Here is a 23853-nt window from a genome sequence, read left to right as displayed (position 1 = left end):
TCCATGTTAGGGGTCGTAGTAGGCGACCCGAAAAGAGGTGAGAAAAGATTAGTAACAGTGTCGGCCATTCTCTGTCGAACGGAAGGAGAAACTGACGGAAGAACAGGTGGAAAAACAGGGTGAGATAAGGCAGGGGCAGAAGCAATAGCAGAGGGATCATTAGGAGAAACAGAAGGTGCACTAGGCAAAGTCGTAGAAAGCACAGGTGAAACAGATGTGATCGGTGGGCCTTGAGGAGGCTGCACCAAAGGAGCAGGAGCCAGCTGAAGAACAGCTGGTGGGTGCTGTGGAGGAACAGGAGGCACAGGTTGCACAACTAAAGGTTGCGGAGGTGCCGTGGCATTGTGCGCATAGGGGGGTGGCGACCTTAATAAATGCGACATCAAGGGATCTTTTTCAAGCCCTTTTGCTGCATCTTGCTGAGGAGGTGGCAAAACTGGATAGCATTTATCTATTACCATTTTACGTTGCCTGTGCAACTGCTCGCTCATCTGTTCCTCTTCACTGTCTTTAAACTGCATAGCAGCTTGCATTATCGAAATTCCCCCTTCTCTCTTATTTTTCTTCGCTAATTTAATTTCCTTCTGTTTGGCTTCCTTACGCCATAGGCGGAAAGAGTCAAACATTGCCGGCCGGGCTTTCTTTTGAAAAGTTTAACTTCGAGGTTATCTAAGATTTCGGTATCAAAGCTACCATATTGGGGCCATTTTAAAACACCATCTTTTCTGGTGTATTTGATCCACACTTCATTGTATGTGATGGGGCCTACTCCATGTTTCACATATAACTCGTAAGTTGGAGTTCCAACCGGAGGAACCGGACATGAGTCCTCCAATCGGGAGTCCCTATTATTACAACCAAGACAAAACAAATTTCCAAGTCTGCTAAGACCAGGCATCTTCGCTCACTAGTCTAGCTTCAAACTTCAAAGGATTAACGATTACGATATTTCTCCTGAATACACGAGTCCTTTGGCTTTGGCACTTGCAAGTTCCAAATTAAAACCAACTAAGGACTGGGAGACGCTCCACTTATACTTAACTGAGATATCGATGACATCACCAGAAGACTCGTCTTATCGTTTCGCTCTACCAAACTTCAAGGGTCCAAATCAGGGCGATAGCCAGGGCAGCAGTCCTTCGTAGCCGTCGGGAAGCGGGGAACCTCGCAGCAAAGACCTTCGGACCACGTCGACATGCAGGGGTCGATGAAGTGGTTGGCCGACCTCCAGAATTTTCACACGAAGCTCCTCACGAACCTCTGGCTGGACTGGTACCGCTGGTATCGCCCCACGTGGGGCGCCAACTGAGGTACTGGGTTTTTCAGAACCGGTACCAAACCGGTAACCCAGCGGTGCCAGGGTACACCCAAAGACCTCGGGTTCTTTCCTGATTCAGACCACAGAAACTCAGAGTCTTCTAGGTGAAGTCAAGGATCGATTATATTGGCTGCAACCAAGGTAACAGGCGTCCTAGAAGCACAACACACGGGATGTATATTCTCAGGAGACTGCTCAAACTTACAAAGTCAGGCTTCTCTTTTTATACAAAATATTGTGCTTTAGGCAAACATTCTTCGAATTTACAGTATACTATTCACATTTTTTCGTTACAAAGGAAAAGCAGAGTCATGATGACATGTCCATATTTCAGTTCGTCCAGCCCACAACAAATCACCCGGCAAGGCCCAACATTTCATCAGCTATCGGTGGACCCCCAATAAAAATGTGCACCTCCCCATCATAAAGCAAGTGAGAGAAAAGAGCAGGGACAGGTGTGAGCAAGATTCGGCAGGGTGTGTGCGATGAAATGGGTTTATGGCCTGTTGTGCCTTGATGCTATCTCATTCGGGCACTGGGAGAGGAACTGACCAAAAAGGTTCGGCCTGGGGCAATGGTTCCAACTTGCCCAGGTCAAAGAAAAGTCAATTAAGGTGTACGTGTCCTTTTGAATTGAATTTAGCTGTATCATGAGCCTATGTAAAGGGCAACTCACAAAATGGCTGCCGTACACAAAATGGAAGCCAAGGGTTCAAGACGCAAATGACGATTTCGAGGGGAAATCGTCACTGGAATATGACGAAAATGCTTGTACATAGTGTACTCGTCATTTTCGGTCTTTTGATACTAAATTCGTTATGTTACGACGAAGTTTTATTCTCAAGTCCAGAATTTTCAGAACCACAACAGGATAGATGCGGGAGGTTACGAGGGTCTTGGGAGCCCTGTGCTCACGCTGCCATCTTGGTTGCTGATGGAATAGTTGATGTTTGGACAGACATCTGGATCCCTTGTGGGCAGAAGTTACTCACAATCACATTTTTTGGCAGAATTGGCACAGTCAGGGCTGACATACCATACAGTCAATTCCTTTAGGTCAGCAGTATCATCTGGACATAACATTATTGATAACAAACCTCCTGGAGAAAAGCCTTAGGTCTGTAAACTAATGAAGGGTATCAGACTCTCTAACCCCTCGGAGCTCAGATAGTCAGACATATGGGACGTTAATAATGTCTTACAACGAATCCTTCGTTGGCAGGATAACCAGTGCTTGTCACGAAAGGAACACTCAGCAAAACTGCCCATATTCCTATACCTCATTTCATGAAAAGGGTGTCCGATGTGAGTACTTTGAATACCTCTGCTAGGGTTGTCACGCCAGGAGGAGTCTCATTTACCATATGTAGGAGAACTAAGAAAAATACCATGTCGGTATCTTATCCTACCTTTTTGTAATGCACCAAACTATGTGTAGTCAGATGCTTTAAGGTATATGAAGAAATTACAGAGGATATCAGACCAACAGGTGAGAGGCAACTTCTAATTGCCACACAAAAGCTATTCATTCTATTGCCAGGTGGGTAAGGTGGATCATAGCCAAGGCCGGTGTGGACGTGCATACATTTGGGGCCCAATCCACAAGAGGGGTCATGGCATCCAAAGCCATACAGGTAGGTGGCAAACCTGAGTATTTCATGGCCATCCGAATCAACCTTCAAGAAGTTTTACTTCAAACCATTTCGGAGGCCGACACTCTGGTCGTAAGTAAGCTTTGAACATGCATAATCCTCGCCTCAGGTCCTCTCAGAATTAAACATTTCCTAGCTAATGAGAAGAAAAATGTCAATTCTGTTAAGGACAAGGAGGCGAGGATTATCCCACCCAGGAACATCATGAAATGATTTTCGGACCCACCAGATGTTACTTCGTTATCAGTAAGTAAACTTAATATCATATGTCTATTTAAGTGAATGTTCGTGGAATTGATGCAAATGTTTTGGGTCAGATTACTCCAACAAAGTGTTTCCGTGCTAAGAATACCTCCTTTCTGTGAAGTGGGCGCCTATCCAAATTAAAGGTTAACTTAGCACCAATCTACTGTAGATGATCTAAAGAACCATGGGGCATATTATCAAGCAGGGCGTTAAACTCATCGCCTTTTTAGCGGCAGAAAACTGCAGCTAAAGCGGCGACAATGGGCTTGATAATATGTCCTGAAGAATTCCAATAGAAGCCCATGTTCACACCAGAACATGGGTTTCTATTGGAATTCACAATGCCATATTATCAAGCCAATTATCGCCGCTTTAGCTGCAGTTTTCTGCCGCTAAAACGGCGATAATTTTTAAAGCCCTGCTTGATAATATGCCCCCCTGTTTTCATCTATATCTATACTACTATAATAAAGAGAGAGCCCAAACATTTGAGGCGGGTAATCTCAGGAACCACAGCACCAATCACAACACCCAATACAGCGTTGGAAAGGGCAGTTGCAGCAGAAGGACATAGGCTATGCAGACGCCCACGATATACATTTAAAAGGTAAAAGAACCGTGCCAGCAAAGTAGTCCCTTGTGGGCGTGTCTGCGTTGTGCTGTGGGCGTGTGCTGGGGGCGTGACAAACACGGGGGGCGTGTGGTACATTCCGCCCTTCATGCCATGTCTCATATCGTGTGCTGTGGGACTGTGCTGGGGGCGTGGGCGTGTGCGGGGCGTGGGATTATGGAAAAAAAAGCGAGTGTTGTGTCCAATATTTCATTGTTTTTTCTTCCCAGGATCTGTACATTCCAGCTCCGGGTGTCCACCTTCCTCCCTTTAAATACCCCTGCACCCCATAATCATAACCCACCCTTACTCCTTAAAATACCCCAACACCCTTAAACACTAACCCATATTAACCCTATAAATATACCCTGTATCCCAAAACCCAAACCTATCCCTAAACCCAAAAAATACCACTGTACCCCAAAACCTAAACCTAGCCCTGAACCCTATAAATACCCCTGTACCTCAAAACCCAAACCTACCCCTGAACCCTAAAAATACCCCTGTACCCCAAATCCCAAACCTACTCCTGAACCCTAAAATACCCCTTTACCCCAAACCCAAACCTAGCCCTGAACCCTTAAAATACCCCTGTACCCCAAAACCCAAACATAGCCCTGAACCATAAAAATAACCCTGTACCCCAAAACCCAAACCTACCCCTGAACCCTAAAATACCTCTATACCCCAAAACCCAAACCTAGCCCTGAACCCTAAAAATATCCCTGTACCCCAAAACCCAAACCTAGCCCTGAACCCTGAAAATACCCCTGTACCACAACACCCAAACCTACCCCATAACCCCAAAAATACCCCTATACCCCAAAACCCAAACCTAGCCCTGAACCCTAAAAATACCCCTGTACCCCAAAACCCATACCTATCCCTAAACCCTAAACCCACCCCTGTACCCCATAACCCAAAACTATATCTGAACCCTTAAAATACCCAAACACCCCAAAACATATACCTCAGTACCCCAAAACAGATACCCCTATACTCATACTTACCTTATCCACAAATAAAAAAAAAACATGCTTGTACCATTCATGCATTTACAACAAATTTCGTTGTAAATGTATGCATGGTAAAAGCATATAAAATGTAATGCCATGCTTTATAATGGCATTGCAGAGTCATGTTACTTTCGTAATGAAAGTATGCGGAGTGATGGTATGCGGAAAGAAAGTTGCGGAATAATGGGTGTTTACCCTCCCCGGTAAGTACATTGGTGGCACGGCGGCCCACATCTCCAGCAACATACTCATATTTTTTCACCACCGATTTGAAAAATGCACAGGTCTCTCTCATTGATGGCCAGCACCGACATACACTTTTAGACACACCTCCCACCAAAAGTTCTAGAATTGCGAACTTTAGAGCTGGGGAGCTACGTTTGACTCTCGGCATCAGCTCAACATCCTGTGATTCCAGGCAAATCACTTTAAATGTAAATGTGATGGACTTGTAAAGCGCACAGCTGCCCGTAAGCGTCCCGGCGCTTGCTTAGGGAACCCGTCCTGGTATTCCCCTGTGAGGAACCCCGGCAGGGTGTCCACAAGGTGAAAGCCAGGCATCCTGCCGCGAGGGGCCATAGTGGAGATTAAGCAAGCTATTGCCCAGAGTCGCAGAGTGTGACCCCGTGAGTTGAGTAGGCACCAGAGCGAGAATTGTCGAGTCCGTGGAATTTTGAGCCCGAGACCCGCCGAGGCAGGGAATCGAACCCTGGTCCACGGTCGATCTCAGCTTGCGGGTCTGCCGCCTCTAACCACTGAGCCACGCTTCTCCACATGTCTCCTCGTGCCTACCACAAATGAATGTGTTCTTCTGTAATGTAAATTGTGCTCATGCCATGTTGTCGAGTTCGCGCTATATAATATTACAAGGAAAAGTAAAGTAGGGAAAGTTGAGTTCACACACTACTGAACGCGCACTCTTAAGTGCATCAGCAGTGCACTGTGTATCGGAGGGTTTCACAGGCCTGTCACAGATAAGAAATGCTATCAAAACGAAATCCTACAAAACAATATACTACTGGCCGGCAGCAATTCATACCCGGAGAACGTCGGGATGGGCTGATAGTGTTTCTATAAAACAGCGCTACTGAGGGCTGCATCCTTAGCTTCAACGGCACTTGGGGCCCGATTCACTGAACTAACTTAAGACAAAATCCTAAACTTACTACCATTTTCGTATTCACAGAAGGCACTTACTCATTTTGGGATTCACAGAAGACACTTACTCATTTTGGTACTCACAGAAGTTAGGAGTCTTAACTTTAGGACTCCTAAATGCCTTCTGTGAATACCGAAAGTCTTAAAGTTAGGATTTTTCTCAGTTTAGGAGTAGTAAAGTTAGGACTCCTAACTTTAGGACTCCTAAATGTCTTCTGTGAATACCGAAAGTCTTAAAATTAGGATTTTTCTCAGTTTTAGGAGTGGAAGAGGTGTGGCGCAGTGGCCAGGGCGACGAACGCTGGGGATCACGGTTCGATCACCGGCGGCAGGGGTCTGCCCAGCACCATGTGACTCTGGGCAATAGCTTGCTTATCCTTCCCAACGTCCCCCGCACCGGGAAACCTACGGGTAGCTGTGTGCTTTACAAATACAGGATTACATTTTTTAAAGTTAGGAGTCCTAACTTTACTACTACTAAATTGAGAAAAATCCTAATTTTAAGACACGGGAACCGTGGCTCATGATGAGCTGAGCTCGTCATGAGCATGGGAGGGGTTAACTTCCTCCAGTGAAGAAGAACAGGAAGGGACGTCATTCAGTTGCACCGGATTGTATGGAATGAAGGCATTCCTTATCTACTGATTGGACTATGGTTACTCTGGTGACTCATCCTCCTATGGTTCATGGGATATATAGTCTGTGTTTTTTTTATTTAATATGTTCTTTAAAGGCTGGTGATTTAATAAAGTGAAGAAAGTAATGCATAATCCTCAGTGTGAGAAGTTGGCCTGATATATCATGTTCACTATTCACGAGACACCTGGCACCAGTCCAAACGACCCTAATTTGATGGTGGTTGTAAAGTCAACTTTATAGAAAGCTATCCTAGTGGTAGCTGTGGAGAGCAGCTTTCAGGCTAAGACTTTAGAGGTCAGTTAAGCAAGTTGTTTTACCAATTATAATCCCTTGAGTACCAAATGAAAGCACATCACACAAGGTATATATAACAAATATATATGTATTTATTCTAAACACAACCCCTCTGCACTCTTTATGAGGTCAGAGGTAAACGTACAATACAAGGAACTTAATTAGTATACGATAAGTTGCACAGTATACGTTATGCCCGAGGGGCCTCACAAACCATATTTTAAAATAGTGGTATAAGAACCACGTCTGGGGTAGAAAGCAGGCCTATGGCCTGTGGAATCGCTGGGGCTTCTAGGAACAACCAAAGGTTAGCATGTAGGTGGCCCACGGGAGACGCGTGCAGTGTCTAAACACAGCCGCGGGTTACCATTGACATTCTATGGGAAACAAACAAGTTACAAACTTAACAATTTAAGGTAACTTCTGAGTGAACTACGATGGAACCTTTTTAGACTAGAACACTTCGAGAGTCAAGACCCACGGGAGTACCGGAGTACTCGTGTTACCTCACCCAGGGAAGCCGGGTGCAGAGGTGCCTTTTGGTGTCGGGCGTCGTCGTCGATTCCAATGGAGAGCTGCGAAGAAGTGCTGCAGGCGACCAGAGGAAAAGTGTCCGGGTGGATCGAAGATCTGAAGAACCTGAAAGCAGAAGGGACAGAGTCTGGGTGACTTGCCAGTGACCAGGAGGTGATGGGAAGCTGCCAGCCAATGTCGGGTGATTTCAGGTGAAAAGGTGAAGTTTGCTTTTTCAGCCAAGTGGTCCAGGAGGTGTCGAGGATGACCAAGAGCTGGATTCGAGCTGTCCCACAAAGGATCTAGTTGACTGAGGGGTTGGTATCCGGTTTGGACCCAACAAGGCTTGGCAAACGCAATGCACGCAGGATGTCAAATTTGGCTTCGGTGCAGACCAGCAAGGTCTGAGGGATTTCTCTTTTGGAGAGAAGTTGGAGCAAGCCTGGAGCAACCAGGAAAACAAAGTAATTCAATAATAAATAAATAATACAAAAAAATTTAAAAAGGAGAGGAGAGGAGATCAGAATATTTATTTATTATTATTTTTTTGTTGTAAAAAGTGCTATTAGCGAGGAAGCTTAGGTATGATTGAGCAAGGGCCGAGCCTGGTGTCAGCGAGTGGCAAAATGTCTACAGCACCTGGTATTCCCAGGTTGTCTCCCATCCAAGTACTAACCAGGCCCGACCCTGCTTAGCTTCCGAGATCAGACGAGATCGGGCGCATTCAGGGTGGTATGGCCGTAGGCATCGGAGGCTGCAGGTTCAGGCCTCTTGTGCTGACGACCTCCTTGCACTCTGGAACGTGCTGCACTGCACTGCACTTGCACACTTCCCTTCAACAACTGCCCTCCCTTTGCAAGCTTGCTACAGATAGCCAAGCACAGCCCTCTCTTCCAGCAGCCTTGTGCTTGCTTCTTTCCCAATTACACACAGGCTCCGGCCTCCCTTTAGGTGCCAGCCGGAGAGCTCCAGCAGCCTGGGATTTTCACCAAGTGCCTGGCCTTGCTTTGCGCTGGCCTCTGAGGCACTCTATCAGGCCACCGCTCTATGTGGCAGTGGTTGGCAGGCTACCGCTCTTCAACTCTGGATCGCCCGCAGAAACTTTGGGGTGACAAGTTTTTTCTGCGCAGCTCTGGCTGCAAGTTTCCTTTTCTTTTTTAATCAGGGACAGAGCCCTGATATGCAAATCACGTCCATGTCCAGGGCCCGCCCTTGTGTACATAGAGAAGAGAGACTGAGATGAGGGACTGAGTGCTGCCTGGGTGAAGGGTCCTTCTTGCAAGTGGCCTGACTTCAGCAGTCGCCCCTCCTTAAGGGCAGTGAGGCCACGACCCGCCCCTTTTGGACAAAAAGATTGCATGTCAGGCTTAACAAAGGTCAGCTAGACAAACACTCTTTATGTTCAGGCCAGGCAGCCAGGAGCTGGACATGCGCTAAATGCACAGGCTCCCGGCTTCCTGAGCTGAAGATTGCCGGGCTGAGGATGTCACAGCTCCGGTGGGCCTGACCTCCTCAGCTCAGCAAATGTCCTGGAGGCCCTCCCCCTCGTGACGAGGGAGAGCGTCAGGGTTAGCCTCCTAGCTGGGCGCTTAGTTTTTAAGCCCTGAAGTGCCAACGGCCAAGTGTCTGTCGCTGACTCTGTCCCCCATCCTGCTCTGTGACGAGTGAGGGACTGCTGCCTCCCCTCATTGGTTGAGCTAGGTAGCAGTCCCAACCCTCCTGGCAGCTCCCCGAGCCCTGCAGCAGGTAAGTGTTGCTTTTTTATTGACTGGTTCGCACGTGTTTGTATGTATGAGGGTATGTGTATTTGTGAGCGAGTCTCGTGAAAGGGGGGTGGGTGTGTGAGTGTCTGCTTGCGAATGCATGGGTGTAAGTGAGTGTGTATGCGTGTGCGCCCCGCTCCCCTCTCGGTTGTACTGAATGGCACTCGTTGCCTGCCTCTCTGCCTCAGCCCTCCTCCTGCTCCCGGGCTGCTGGGGAAGGCCAAAAGAGGGGGACCAGGAACCGGTACTGCTGCCCCCGGAGCAGCCCAGCAGCAGCTTGCAGCAGCTCGAGGCCATCCGGCAGAAGAAAACCCTCTGCTGGGGGAGGGGTTGCGGGTCCCCTGTCCTGCCTTAGGGCAAAGGTTTTCTGTTTTTTTGGAACCAGGGTAAAGTGCAGCCGAATTTTCAGTTTCCGAATGGAAAGTTATGGGCCCTGCGTGTTGTCAACTTGATGGTGTTTTCTTTTTGAAGACAGATACAATAAAATAATAGAATAAATACCCCCCCTAAAAGAAAAAACAGAAGTGCCACTAGCGAGAAGCAAAAAGCCTACAGCACCTGGTATTCGCAGGCAGTCTCCCATCCAAGTACTAACCAGGCCTGACCCTGCTTAGCTTCCGAGATCGGGCACTTTCAGGGTGGTATGGCCGTAGGCACGAGAGGCTGCCGGTTCAGGCCTCTTATGCAGACGCAGCCCAGCCCGCATGATGTCGTCACCAGGCTACTTTCAAGTACATTTGCACATTTCCCTTTCACACCTGCCCTCCGTTTCAAACTTCCTGCACAGAGCCAAGCACAGCCCTCTCTCGCACTTGCTTATTTGAAACTTTGGCAGAGGCTGGGACCTCCCTTCTTAAGGGGCCGGCACTAACAGCAGCAAGCGCCTAACCTTGCTTCTAAGGCACTCTACTTGGGCCACTTCTATGGTGCAAAGACATAATATCGACTCCAAAATATCGACTGGAAAGAATATCGAGTTTTAAATATCGTTTGGAGAAAATATCGACTAGACAGAATATCGACAGTCAAAATATCGTTTTTAAGGTAAGTGAAGTAATATCGACTGTAAATAATATAGACAGTGAAAATATCCAAGTATATAATCTAGATAGTAAAAAATATAGTTTTTTCAATAATATTTAATTATTTTTAGTGTTTTTATGTTATAATATATGTGAAAAGTGTCATTTTTTTTAATAATTATTTTTAATTAATAATTTTTTTTAATTATTGTGTAATTTTATTCTGTAGCGGGTTGTGGGTTTATAGGGGAATAGGGTGGGAAGTAATTTAATTATAATAAATTAAATATGTAAATTTATTAATTGGTAGTAATAATTAATTAATTGGTAATTAAATAATATATGTTAATTATTTACAATTTAATTGGTAATTAATTTAATTTAATTGATTAATTGCTAATTATGTTAAATTAAAGGGGTATTTTTAGGGTTCAGGGTCAGTTTTCAGTTTTTGGGCAAAGGGGTATTTTTAGGGTTCAGGGTCAGTTTTCAGTTTTTGGGTAAAGGGGTATTTTTAGGGTTCAGGTTCAGTTTTCAGTTTTTGGGTAAAGGGGTATTTTTAGGGTTCAGGGTCAGTTTTCAGTTTTTGGGCAAAGGGGTATTTTTAGGGTTCAGGGTCAGTTTTCAGTTTTTGGGCAAAGGGGTATTTTTAGGGTTCAGGGTCAGTTTTCAGTTTTTGGGCAAAGGGGTATTTTTAGGGTTCAGGGTCAGTTTTCAGTTTTTGGGCAAAGGGGTATTTTTAGGGTTCAGGGTCATTTTTCAGTTTTTGGGTAAAGGGGTATTTTTAGAGTTCAGGGTCAGTTTTCAGTTTTTGGGCAAAGCGGTATTTTTAGGGTTCAGGGTCAGTTTTCAGTTTTTGGGTAAAGGGGTATTTTTAGGGTTCAGGGTCAGTTTTCAGTTTTTGGGTAAAGGGGTATTTTTAGGGTTCAGGGTCAGTTTTCAGTTTTTGGGTAAAGGGGTATTTTTAGGGTTCAGGGTCAGTTTTCAGTTTTTGGGTAAAGGGGTATTTTTAGGGTTCAGGGTCAGTTTTCAGTTTTTGGGCAAAGGGGTATTTTTAGGGTTCAGGGTCAGTTTTCAGTTTTTGGGTAAAGGGGTATTTTTAGGGTTCAGGGTCAGTTTTCAGTTTTTGGGTAAAGGGGTATTTTTAGGGTTCAGGGTCAGTTTGGGGTTTTTGGGGTACATATACAATATTGCCTATTATTTAATGAAATTTTGTTACTATATATATATGTTTTAAGAAATATGATGAAAAAAAATATTTTTTTACTTTAATTAAATATTTAATTATTAAAAGTTATTTTAAGTATTGTTAATTATATTTTAGTAATTAATTTTTTATATTAATGTAATTAAACATTGTTTTTAGTAAAGTCGATATTTTTAACAACGATATTTTTGTAAACAATATTTTGTACTCGATATTTTTGTACTTACCTGTTTGTAGATAGAAACTCGATATTTTGTACTCGATATTTTCTCAACGATATTTTGGGTAGTCGATATTATTTCAGTCGATATTCTTTCAGTGATCCCACTTCTATACGTGCCCTCCTGGAGGGTGGGGGGGCTGCAGGGACTCCCGCTCTGCAGCTGATGCTCACCCCAACTCTGGGGAGGCAACTTCTTCACCCTCAAGCACTGGCTGCTCCAAGTCTCCTGTTGTGTTTTTTTTTTTTTTAAATCAAGGACAGGCCCCTGATAACATAACAGGTGTATTTGTAAAGCGCACGATTACCCGTAGGTATCTTGGCGCTGAGAAACACATGTTTATTGTTACCCAACTCAATGGTACTCATTTTATCAACCTCAAATGGATGATAGGCTGAGTGGACCCGCCGGGATTTGAACCTGTGACCATTAGGTCGAACACAGGCCCCTGCAAGGGACACATTAGTCCACTGAGCCACCAGACCTGGCTATGCAAATAATGTCTATGCCCGCCCTTCGGTGCCTGCGTGTAGAAGAGAGAGTGAGGCGAGGGTCCAAGAAGTGCCTGGGTCCAGGAGGGAGGAAAGGGGGACAAGAGGCACCAACAACCATTTGTGTGTGTAACCTGCCGCTTTATTGAAACAGGTGCCCATTACACTTTATTAAAAACTGGCACTTGGCTTACAAAACTAAAACCTCTCTAAACATCGAATTACCTGACCCCTTGACATTTCGTCCCCCCGCCCCTACGATGCCCACATGATAAAAAATAAACACCCTGCAACATACAACAATACATAACTTCCAATACATTAAATAATACACAATCTTATCACATAACATTACAACTCCTACCCTCCCAAGACCTACAATCCTATCTGCCTTCCTGCAACTGTAACTAACGACCCTCTAATGTAAACTTCCAAACTGCTTAACCTTTCCCCGCTCCTGTTCACCAACTCCCCAAACTTATCGATAAACTACCAAACTCCAGCCAAACTTGGCCAACTTCAAAAATAACTCTGCCAGCACCTGTTCCAAGTGACAACATTACAATAAGATAACCCCTATGCACTTGTTGCAACAGATGCCCCTATCCAATAACCTGCTAAAAATGCCTCCCACAAAAACCTTAAGCCCAGGGAGGGTGGGCGGGGCCAGAAAAACCTGACTACAGCGCTCCCAGCCACCAGGTCACCAGAACCTAAAATGGTGGCTGGGACAACGCTGACCCCCTAGAAATAGCCTTGGGCTACATTGTCAAATTGGGCTGCCTTTGGGCTACTCCCAAGGCAGCCCAAAACAGCAAAATGGCTGCTCCCTGCTCGCCCCCTCCCCCTCCCAAATCTGCCCGGGGGTAGACCTTGCGATGCTCGGCTGCACCCCAAACCCCCATTGGGTGATAGGAAAGGGGGGCAAGCAGCACCAACAACCATTTGTGTGTGTAAACGGACGCTTTATTGAAACAGGTGCACATTACACTTTATTAAAAACTGGCACTTTGCCTTACAAAACTAAAACCTCTCTAAACATCGAATTACCTGACCCCTTGACATTTCCTCCCCCCACCCCTACGATCCCCACATGATAAAAAAAACCACCCTGCAACATACAATACATAACTTCCAATATATTAAATAATACACAATCTTATCACATAACATTATAACTCCTACCATCCCAAGACCTACAATCCTATCTGCCTTCCTGCAACTGTAACTAACGACCCTCTAATGTAAACTTCCAAACTGCTTAACCTTTCCCCGCTCCTGTTCACCAACTCCCCAAACTTAACAATAAACTACCAAACTCCAACCAAACATGGCCAACTTCAAAAACAACTCTGCCAACCAGGAAAAGGCGGAAGGGTAGGCGATTACACTGCCTCCACCTTTTCCTGCCCCCCCTCCCGCACCCATTAACAGTCGCCCTGATGCCTCTCACCCTCGGTTCCTCACTCCCGATGCACGGATGTATGATGATACATCGCCAACCGCAACAACGCTAGCAATGCCCACGCAATTTTTACATCGTAAAAGACATTATATCACAAGCATTCCCTGCGCATGCTGTCCCCACGCTATTGCAGTGTCTCTGCTGTTTTAGGCAAATACAACGCAGTTCACGAAATCGCATGCTATTACATCGTTTTTTCCGCTGTGTTTGTTAAGTATCTGGGGCGTGTTGTATTGTAATCCTGTAGTGTTAAGTTTGATACAAGTGATCGGTGCCCGCTTCTGTCATCTCCCGTGTTCCTGCCTCCCCTCAAAAAGTTATTTTCCATCTGCCATGTGCTATATGTGCTTTCATACCGAATGTCATAATCCGTCATCTTCCATCTTCGTCATCGCAGCAACTTTTTTGTTTTGAAAGTTATTTACATAATGTAAAAACATAGTAGAACCATATGCGCGTAAAATAATTCTTATTCAATACAAGTGATCGGTGCACGCATCTGTCATCTCCCGTGTTCCTGCCCCCCCCAAAAAGTTATTTTCCATCTGCCATGTCTATATGTGCTTTCATACCGAATGTCATAATCCGTCATCTGCCATCTTCCATCTCCCTCATCGCAGCACGTAGCACTCATGTTGCATCATCTGCTATAGTGCTCATGTCGCATCTTCACGCATGTGGCATGTTATATGTTATCTTCCGCATCTAGTGCCTGCCTTTGCCAATATGTTTTTCATCGCAGCACATCATGTCGCATCATGTGCTATAGTGCCAGTCTTTCCTAAAATGTCATCCACGTAGCAATATGTTTTTCATCGCAGCACAGCATGTCGCATCATGTGCTATAGTGCCAGGCTTTGCTAATGTCATTCATCTGCCGTATATGCTATGACGTCATGTTGCATCTGTCACAATCGGTGCGCGCATCTGTCATCTTCTGTGTTCTGGACCCCCCCCCAAACAAACTTCTTTTCCATCTGCCATGTCATCTTGCATCAGTCCTAATGCGCATCTGCCATCTGTAGGGAGAAAATTTTGCCTTGGTTTACTGACCAATTAAAACATCTCAAAACCTTAACAAGGAATGCCGAAAAAACCTGGCGAAAAAATAAAGACCCTAACAATCGTAAAATCTATCAAACCCTACATACTAAATATATGAGGGAAATAAAAACAGCGAAAAGAACACACATAGCTGAACGAATAAACAAAGCCGAGAATTCGTCTAAGGAGCTCCACCACATCCTAAAGGAATTCACTTCCTTTAAAAGTCCGCAAGAAACACCAAAAACAAATGAATGGACGGAAGACCTTTCTACGTTTCTAGACGACAAAATCATAAAAATATGTAAATCCTTTGAAATAGAGAATACATCCCTCCAAAACCTGGAACAGGAGCTACACGCAAATCAAGCTGTACACATAAATGATTCATCCCCGAGCTGGTCCACTTTCGATCTGTTGGATAACAAAAAAACTATGCTTTTGGGATGAAAAATCAAATCAGGCTCTTCCAGTGATCAGCTAACCTCAAAACTATTTGCCATTCTTGCCCCAGTGTTAGTAGACCCCTTTTCCTGCCTCTTAAACTCATCCCTGACAGAAGCGGAATTTCCTAAAATTTGGAAGGCGGCAAGAGTTAAACCCATATTAAAAAAACCCGGTGCTGACGCAAACACTTTCTTAAATTACCGCCCCATCTCCTTGCTGCCCTATTCAGGGAAAGTATTGGAGGCATTTGTAAATGAACAGCTGGTAAACTATCTTGAGAAGAACAACCTACTCGATTCCTCACAGTTGGGTTTCCGTGCTGCCCACAGCACGGAAACAGCCCTGATCGAGGTTGCCGACAACATCAGACTTGCTCTTGACAAACGTCAATCCTGCATTCTGGTGCTTTTGGATCTGTCGGCTGCCTTTGACACCATCTCCCACCAGATCTTGATTAGAAGACTGTGGGAGTGTGGTATCAAAGGGCAGGTTTTAAAATGGTTTATCAGCTATTTGTCAAATCGAACAACAACACTGCAAATAGACGAGACCCTGGCCAGTACTCGGCCTGTCACAAGAGGTGTGCCTCAGGGTTCTATTCTCAGCCCCTCGCTTTTTAACGTTTATATGGCCCCTCTGGCCAAACTTATCAGGGCATACGGATTTGACGTGTTATCATATGCGGATGACACGCAAATACTGGTCACCCTCGGCCCTGACGTAAACGACACCAAAAAGCGTTTTAAAATGTGCCTGATAGAGGTAAAAAAACTGGATGAGTTTAAATCATCTCCAGCTGAATGGCACCAAATCTGAAATTATGACATTTGGGCGAGCAAGCGAACACTGGACCCATGACCGGTGGCCCCCGGAAATGGGGGAGTGCCCCGTCCCAAAAGAATCAGTCCGCAACCTAGGATTCCGCATGGATAACAAATTGTCCATGAAGGACCATGTAAATCATACCGTAGGCACCTGCTTCGGAATCATGAAGAGTCTACGTAAGGTCTTGTTGTATAGCTCCTATATATCCTTATATCGTGTTAAGTTAGCATAGGTACATTTGAGATTTAAACGCCATTTTTCCTTTCTTGCAACTTCTGCACACGACCCTTAATTGTTGACTTAGCTTTCAACCTAGTGGTTTGCCGTGGTGTATGTGAGAATAATATGTTATTGCTCTGATATCAGTTTTGTTTAATAAACCATGTCTGCACGGAGAGTGCTGAAGTTTCAGGAGCAACACGATATGGAATTGTTATGAGGTCTGATCTCCACGCCTTCATAGTCATAACACAAGTGCAGCCTTTGCCAACTTGGGCTTGAGGCGGGATTGATATTGCTTTGCAGGAGAATAGTTAACACACTTGATGCGGTGCACATGCAGAGAGAGCTGGTGTATGCTGATGTGATTCCTTCATGCTAGGACACTAAGGTATGGGCCCGCCCTAAAACAACCCAAAGAGACCTTCTTAGCTAATAATATAATATATGTGTTAGGGAGGGTGAGATATAAGTGTTGTTAACTCTTATTCATTACAGCATGTTAACATGCTGTCACCATTCGCTTTTTATGTCTTAGTAACTATGCTGATAATTTTGATACTGATAATAAGTATACTTGTATTATCTAAGATACTGCGCCTGAGAAGACGGCATTAGTAAATAAACATTTCAAATGCACATGTGTCTTCTTTACTCCAAGTTCTGGTTTGTAATGATAATATAACAAAAGAGTGTTCATGAGTCCCACGTACCCTGAGGTACTGTAAGTTCATGTTCTGGTTTGTCTAAACATTGGGAGTTTGATATGTCCAATGAGACACTGTAGCTAGCTCGGTAAGGGGTGAGTTGGTTGCTAAGGTAAGTTTTGGGACACCCTAATTTGCCGAGGTTCCACTCCTCTGTGCACAGTTCTGTGTGAGTACAGAAACCCTGCAACATGGCGCCCAACGGTTTCGGTGGTCTTATATCATGACACTCGAGTAGTTTATCGTTCATGCCTTAACCCCTTCACATCCGTTTCCGGAAAACGGGGTGTCGGTGAAACCTACCTATTTTTTGAAATAGGTCTTTATTCAAGCTTGATTCTTTCTTAAACGGTTTCTTTGAATTACTACCCAGTTGTGCTACAGAGTATTCTTTGTGTGTTCTTGTTTCCAGTGTTGTCATGGCGGCGGTGGCTATTGCGCAGCATAGTCGCGTAGCGGTACGCAACCATCTTCAGACGTACCAGGTCCCAGTAGATGGGATGGCTGTGATTTTCGTGGTATGTGCAGATCCGGCGTTTCCTTACGAGTTGTTTTACTCTTGGGTTACGTTTCCGGCTGTGGACGCTAATTCTGGTTTGTTCCACTCCTACACCGCCTCGGATGTCCCGGCTGTATATACGCCGTACAGGGCATTGGAAATACCTATTGATCATTGGCAGCATCGAGTTTGGTTTGATGGCGCCCTCCCCCACTCTTTGTCCGCTGCGAGGTTAGGTCCACTCTCAATTCCAGGTACAAATTGGCCTGCGTTGGGTGGCTTTACCCCGCACCCGAATCACGGGGCTTGTACCCTAGCAGAAATTCGCAGGTTACATGTTGTTTCCATTTCCGTGATTCGTGCTTTAGTGCAATACATCGGTCGACATCTTCCTGGTGGTCCCCAGGGGGGTGCGGCCGTTCCCTTGGATCGAGGCGGAATGCGTCTCAATCCAGTGATGGTTAATTCGGTTTTTGGTGCGCGTCCTGTTGACAACGATGACTTCCCATTCTGGCTAGCGGAGAAGTTTGATCAACTGGAGGCGGTTTTTCCGAATTCTACTCCTGCTGATAAACATAGAATGTTAACGATTACTCTACCGAAGGATATTACTCCTGAACTTGCTGACTGTGAAAGCTGGGGAAAAACTTTTGCGGCAGTTTATACGAGGTGCTTCGGCACCCCGTCTATGAATGCCCTGCCTGAAATCATTAGACGTGTTCAGAATGATCACGGTCCAGAGGCAGCGGTTGAATTGGGTATGCGCCTGTGTGGTTCATTTGAGATTGTAAGTGATCTCATTCTCTCCAATGTTAAAGGAGATGCAGTTAACTTTCAGGTGTCGAATGCTTTGGCTGCTCTGCCCGATGCCGACAAACCCCGCCAGTTAGCAAAGATTGTGGTGGCCGCTTATAAGACAATTGGCCGCACAAGTAGAGGTCTGAAATATTTTCCGGTGAAGGAGAAAAAACAACCTCAGGGGCAATCTGCAGTGTCAGATGCCCAGCCCAAGTTCAAAAAACAGAATTGGCCTAAAAAACAGACACAGGGGAAGCAGACTAGGCAAACTCAGGATTCTGTTCCTGCAATACAAGCTCCTGCACCGGCAGACAAAGTTTATGATTTGCGCGATCGCGCGATGATTAAATCACCTGATCGTTTTCAGGGTTCTGATCAACGCTCTCCTCGTTCCTTTCAGGAAACATCGGCCCAGAAGACCGGTGGTGGAGGAGGGGGTGGACGTGGACGTGGTGGCCAGCAAGGACGTGGTCAGTCCCGCCAGCCAGACGGCGCAGTGAAGCAGGAGGATTCTACGCCTAAGCGTCCGCAGTTTGCGAAGAAGAAAGTCGCGGCCTTAACAGCGCATAGATATGCCACAGATAGTGAGAACGCGGCTTCGGAATCTGACGTGGGCTCTGACCTTGCTGGACAGCGCGGCGGAGATTACCATAGTCAGAGAGGCGCTCCGTCCACTACTGAGGGTGACAGCGACTGAAGTTTTTGTTGTAATAGAAACAGCCGATACGAGATTAGCTCCCCCTGAAAGACTTTTTGAAATTGTCCTGTTAATTGAAGGTGACATACAGCGTACTGTCAGAGGGGTATTTTGGGAGAACCTTTCGTCTACGTACGACATTTTGCTTTCCGAGGCTGACTGGCCCCCACCTTTTGTGCTCGCAGCGCCGCGAGGGGAGGAGGTAATCCTACCCAGTTTCGCGCACACTGTCTCAACTGAGCATGCGCAGCATTTTGCAGAAGAGTGGGCTCGTGCTCTTGCACCGGCTCTCTACCGCAACCAATGTGGTTGGGACAAATTGTCCCCATGCCACGAAATTCCTTTGCGGTCTGAACCGCAGCCTCAGCCTCAATATCCCATACGGCGTGAAGCTAAAGCGGCCGTCGCAGAAATCCTTGAACAATTGGAATATCAGGGAGTTATTGAAACGTGTGTGTCACCAATGAATAATCCCCTTTTTACTGTGACCAAACCTGACGGATCATATCGTTTGGTATTGGATTACCGGCATTTGAACTCGCATTGCCGTAACTGTGCAGTACAGAATACTCACGGCTCTGCCCTAGTGGATAGTCTAGTGCGTAAGCGTTTCAAGACAACGCTTGACATTTCCAATGGTTTTTATGCCCACAGACTGGATGGCTTTAGCTCCCAATGGACAAGTTTTACGTCCGCTGGTGTGCAAAAATGCTTCCGGCGACTCCCAATGGGCTACAAAAATAGTCCAGGGGTCTTCACCTCCAGAATAGTCACACTATTGGAGGGAATCGATCCGGATGCATGTTCTTATGTGGATGATATTTATCTCACAGACGACGAAATTTGGATGCATCTGTGTCGAGTGAATTCCATAATTTGTACCTTTGCAGACATGGGTTACAAATTTAATTTTGCAAAATCGCACATTGCAGAACACACGTTGTTGTTCCTAGGCTATAAGCTGAACAATGAAGGTAGAGGTTTGGCTCCTCACTTCTTGGAGAAATGCGCACAATTGCGCGCTCCTACAACACTGAAAAAATTACAGTCTTTGCTGGGCTTTTTGAATTTCGGCAGAACTTACATTCCGGAATATGCCCAGCGTATCAAGCCTTTGTATGCTTTGATACAACCAACTTTCTCAAAATCATGCTGGCTGCCTGAGCATTCAGCCATTTTGCAATCCTTGCAGGCTGATCTGCTCGCTTCTAAATATTTACTGACTCGTGATAACCACACCAACCTGGTAATAAGAATAATTCCTGGGACGGTGGGTTTCACATACCTCACTTTTAATGAAGGTGACACAGTACCTATTGCTTACAAGTCACACTTGTACACTTCGGCTGAGATGCGGTTTCCCACAGTGGAAAAGGTTTTAACTGCTGTACAGATGGCAATTCTAAAAGAACGAGCACTGTCTCAGGGGAAACTCATGCTAGTGGTAACACCCTGTCCTCATTTGGAGGCAGTCACGAAAGCCAGTGTACCAAATTCAAAAGCTTTGCACCCTCGGTGGATTCAGTGGGCTGCGTCATTGTCATCCACGGATGTCATGTTTATTTTTGACGCCTCCTTACGGTCGCAAGAGTACTTGCAGTATGAATTCGTTCATCCTGCTCCTCTGGCTATGCGACCTTTGGAGGACTTCCATTGCATCATTTACACTGATGGGTCGGCGCAGGTTGCGCATGGCTCTAAACATGCCTACGTTTCCGCATGCGCCATTGTGGTCGGTGCTATGTTGAATGATGAGTTCATTTCCTGGGAGGTACACACGTTGCCCCTGGGCGACTGCACCGCACAATTGGCAGAGCTTCGTGCTCTATTACTAGCGTTAGAGTACGCAGATCCAAGTGTTACTACTCTAATTGTAAGTGATTCTTACTACTGTGTCCAGTCTTACAATGAAAACCTGTTCTTTTGGATACAAAATGATTTTCATGATTCCAAGGGTAGCACAATAAAACATAAAATGATCTGGGTTCGAGTGGCAGAGCTTAAGGCTAAGTTGCCACTCGTTTTTGTTATTCATACTCTCGGTCATCAGCGCGTAGGAGTTCGCGCTGTTGGCAACTCGCTTGCTGATGAAGCAGCGAAATCAGCAGTATCTACATACTTAGTTGCAGCAGTTACTAGGTCTAAAACCAAGATTGATAGCGACATCTTGGCAGCGATTGCTGCCTCTGAGAAGGGAAGTAAACATCCTGCGGGATTCCCTTCGAAGTATAAATACCACTTAAGTCCCGAAAAGGTTCCTTTTGTGACAATTCCTGAAGTTGGGGAACGGCTGATTCCCAACTCGGATCGCAGAGCAGACTTGATTACAGCGGCTCATGAAGGTGTGGCGTCTGCGCATGCAGGCGTCTCGGCCACTGTAACTCAATTACAACTACGTTTCTGGTGGCGGGGACTGTACAAACAGACGCGTGATTATGTCCTTCTTTGTGACATATGCCAGCAGATTAAACCTTCAACTGCTACGCGTCCGCCACAGACTCAGTTGTACATTTCTAATAAACCGCTAGGCTGTGTTTATTTAGATCACTGCGGTCCTTTTTCATCTGATACTGCATATAAGTACATCTTAGTAGCAGTTGACTCATGCACACGCTTTGTGTGGGTATGGCCACATCGCAGCGCTGATTCGCGGACTGTCATTAGAGATTTGCGTATCTTTATAGGGATTTTTGCCTGTGGTACCTTCCATTCGGATCAGGGTCCGGCTTTCGCCTCTAAGGCGTATAAGGATGCCATGACTTCGATGGGGGTCCAAGTCAAGTTTTCGTCACCCTACAGACCTGAGGGTAATAGTGTAGTTGAACGAATGAACCGTGATTTAAAGCAATCTTTGACAGCCCGAGTTATAGGCACTGGCAGAAACTGGCTGGCTCACCTCTATGGCGTGCAGCGTGCTCTTAATAATCTCCCTAGAAGGTCTCTGGGTGGGCGGACCCCATACGAAATGCTTTTTGGCATCAAGATGTACGTCCCTGACCTTGACGGTCTAGACTCTGTGGTTCGCGCCACTTCCTTTGACGCAGATGAACATTGCAATGTTTTACAGAATCTACAAAAGACCAGAGACAGTCTTGCAAAGGAACATTTGCCCTCCACATCGGATGATGCGTTGCAGATCCCGGTAGTTGGCTGGCTACCCCAAGTTGGAGAACTGGTTCGAGAGAAGATCGACAACAAGAAAGAGTTTGGTCCCTCCTATCGAGCTCCAGTCCCAGTGCTTGGAGTGAAGGGCACAAGAACAGTCATTTTACCACCACTTCCAGGTCGTAAAGAAAACAGGTTTATTTCTATTGACAATGTCAAGATACACAGAGTGGCCGATTCTTCTTAGCATGACACCAGCTGTTTCCTGTCCTTCCATTGTGAGAAATTCAATTATGCCCACTGCTTCTAATATTGAACCTGAAGTGGCCATCGAATTACCTGCTGTTTCCAGTCCATTATTAAATAATTTACCCGGAACTAACATTGATGAGACAGACTATACATACCCCACTGATTTGTCCATGCCTGACCTGCAAGCTCGTTTAGCCACGGAATCCAGATTTTCTTTTGACTCTGCTTCCCTTGCCTCGAAAAAACCCTCTCAAATTGCGGTATATGCTAGCCTGTTTAAAAAACATTTTTTGATACCTCCTTGGATATACATTTGGCTGGTCCTTTTTTCGGTTTACCTTTTTATGTCAATTGGTTTTGTGTTTTATTTTTTTCGAATTATGAATGGACACTATGTCGAGGAGAGAACTTGCATTACTCATTTAAATGGAACTTTGGCCCCACTTTCCTCTTCACATTCTACACACAGATTAAAAAGAGACTTGACTTTGGTTAACATCACAGCGTGGCCTGTTCTGGATGGAATCGCGTGGGATGCAGTTCGTTTTCAGATTCATGGCCCAACGGAAGTCGTTAATGTTCCTAATGTACTAAGAGTTAATATGGGGGATGTGGTGAAACAAAACATTCGTTCTGATGATTGGGATGTTAATGCTGTGGAAAGTTTGTTTTCTGATTTGAAGTACTATGCTGCTTTTGATGCTGAGGATTTATATTTAGAATCTGCTAATTATGGTGAATTGTTCTGTTACCAACATTATGGCAATCACTTCTTACACAAGACATCTTCCCGAAGGGATGCTGTTAATTTTACTCAGTGGGAACATTGCCCGACACCTACACAAGGGACTTCAGAAACGTTTCTTAAAAAGTATACTTATTTCACTGACTTTAACCAGTCCAATCCCGAGTCCTTTTATTTTAGATTTCACAAACAGCCACTGTCCAAGGTTAGACTTACCGATACAAAATTGTTGTATTCGAAGGCCTTCCTAGATCAATTAGTTACTGGGGGCTATGAGTTATGGAAGGAAACAATAGACCTTAAATCGGTTTGGGGTTCAAGGGCCTGGCAGGTACGAGGCACTGAGGCTTTGCACCGTGCATGTCTCATCCCGAATCATATGTTGTTTTTAAATGAAACCATTTCCCAGACCACATGCTTTGGATTGGCTACATCTAAAAGGTTAAACACCCCGTCTTTCCCGGAGTTGGAGGAATATGAGAATTGGAGTAATTTTACTCAATTGTCCATTAAAGATATACAGGCTCTGCTTCTTAATTCCTCCTTTAACATTTCCAGTATGAATCCCAAGGGTTGGCTGCTTTGGCACCGTAGTGCTGATTCTTGCCAAAAAAGATTTTTAAATATAACTGACGGTTTTAAGACTGTTAGATCTGATCCCCGGTTTGATTTGAGTCATACTGTCACCTCTTACTCTGTGGGCAAGTTGTGTCAAGCTTGGCTGAAACATTCAACTTTACCTACGGTTAAGTATCACCTTTCCAAACTGAATGCAGACGTGGATTTGAATGATTTCATTAAAGGTCCAGCTAGTGGCAGGTCGAAAAGGTGGTTATATGGGGTTTACAATGAAATTTGGAAACTCTCACAGATTGAGGCTGCTTCACGCCTTAGGGCTAT

General features: G+C 45.3%; 1 non-coding gene and 1 pseudogene across 1 annotated transcript; both read right to left on the bottom strand.

Annotated features, from left to right (window-relative positions):
• Nucleotides 1-8073: 8073 nt before the first annotated feature.
• On the bottom strand, nucleotides 8074-8192 carry LOC144774402 (5S ribosomal RNA). Its single transcript, XR_013600239.1, has one exon. It is a non-coding gene; the product is annotated as a 5S ribosomal RNA (ribosomal RNA).
• A 1563-nt stretch (nucleotides 8193-9755) lies between these two features.
• LOC144774441 (5S ribosomal RNA) lies at nucleotides 9756-9864 on the bottom strand (annotated as a pseudogene).
• Between the last annotated feature and the right edge of the window lie 13989 nt (nucleotides 9865-23853).

Source organism: Lissotriton helveticus, chromosome 8, assembly GCF_964261635.1.
Source record: "Lissotriton helveticus chromosome 8, aLisHel1.1, whole genome shotgun sequence".
Lineage (NCBI taxonomy): Eukaryota > Metazoa > Chordata > Amphibia > Caudata > Salamandridae > Lissotriton > Lissotriton helveticus.
Note: the sequence above shows the minus strand (reverse complement) of the source record. Positions and strands in the feature narration are given on the sequence as shown.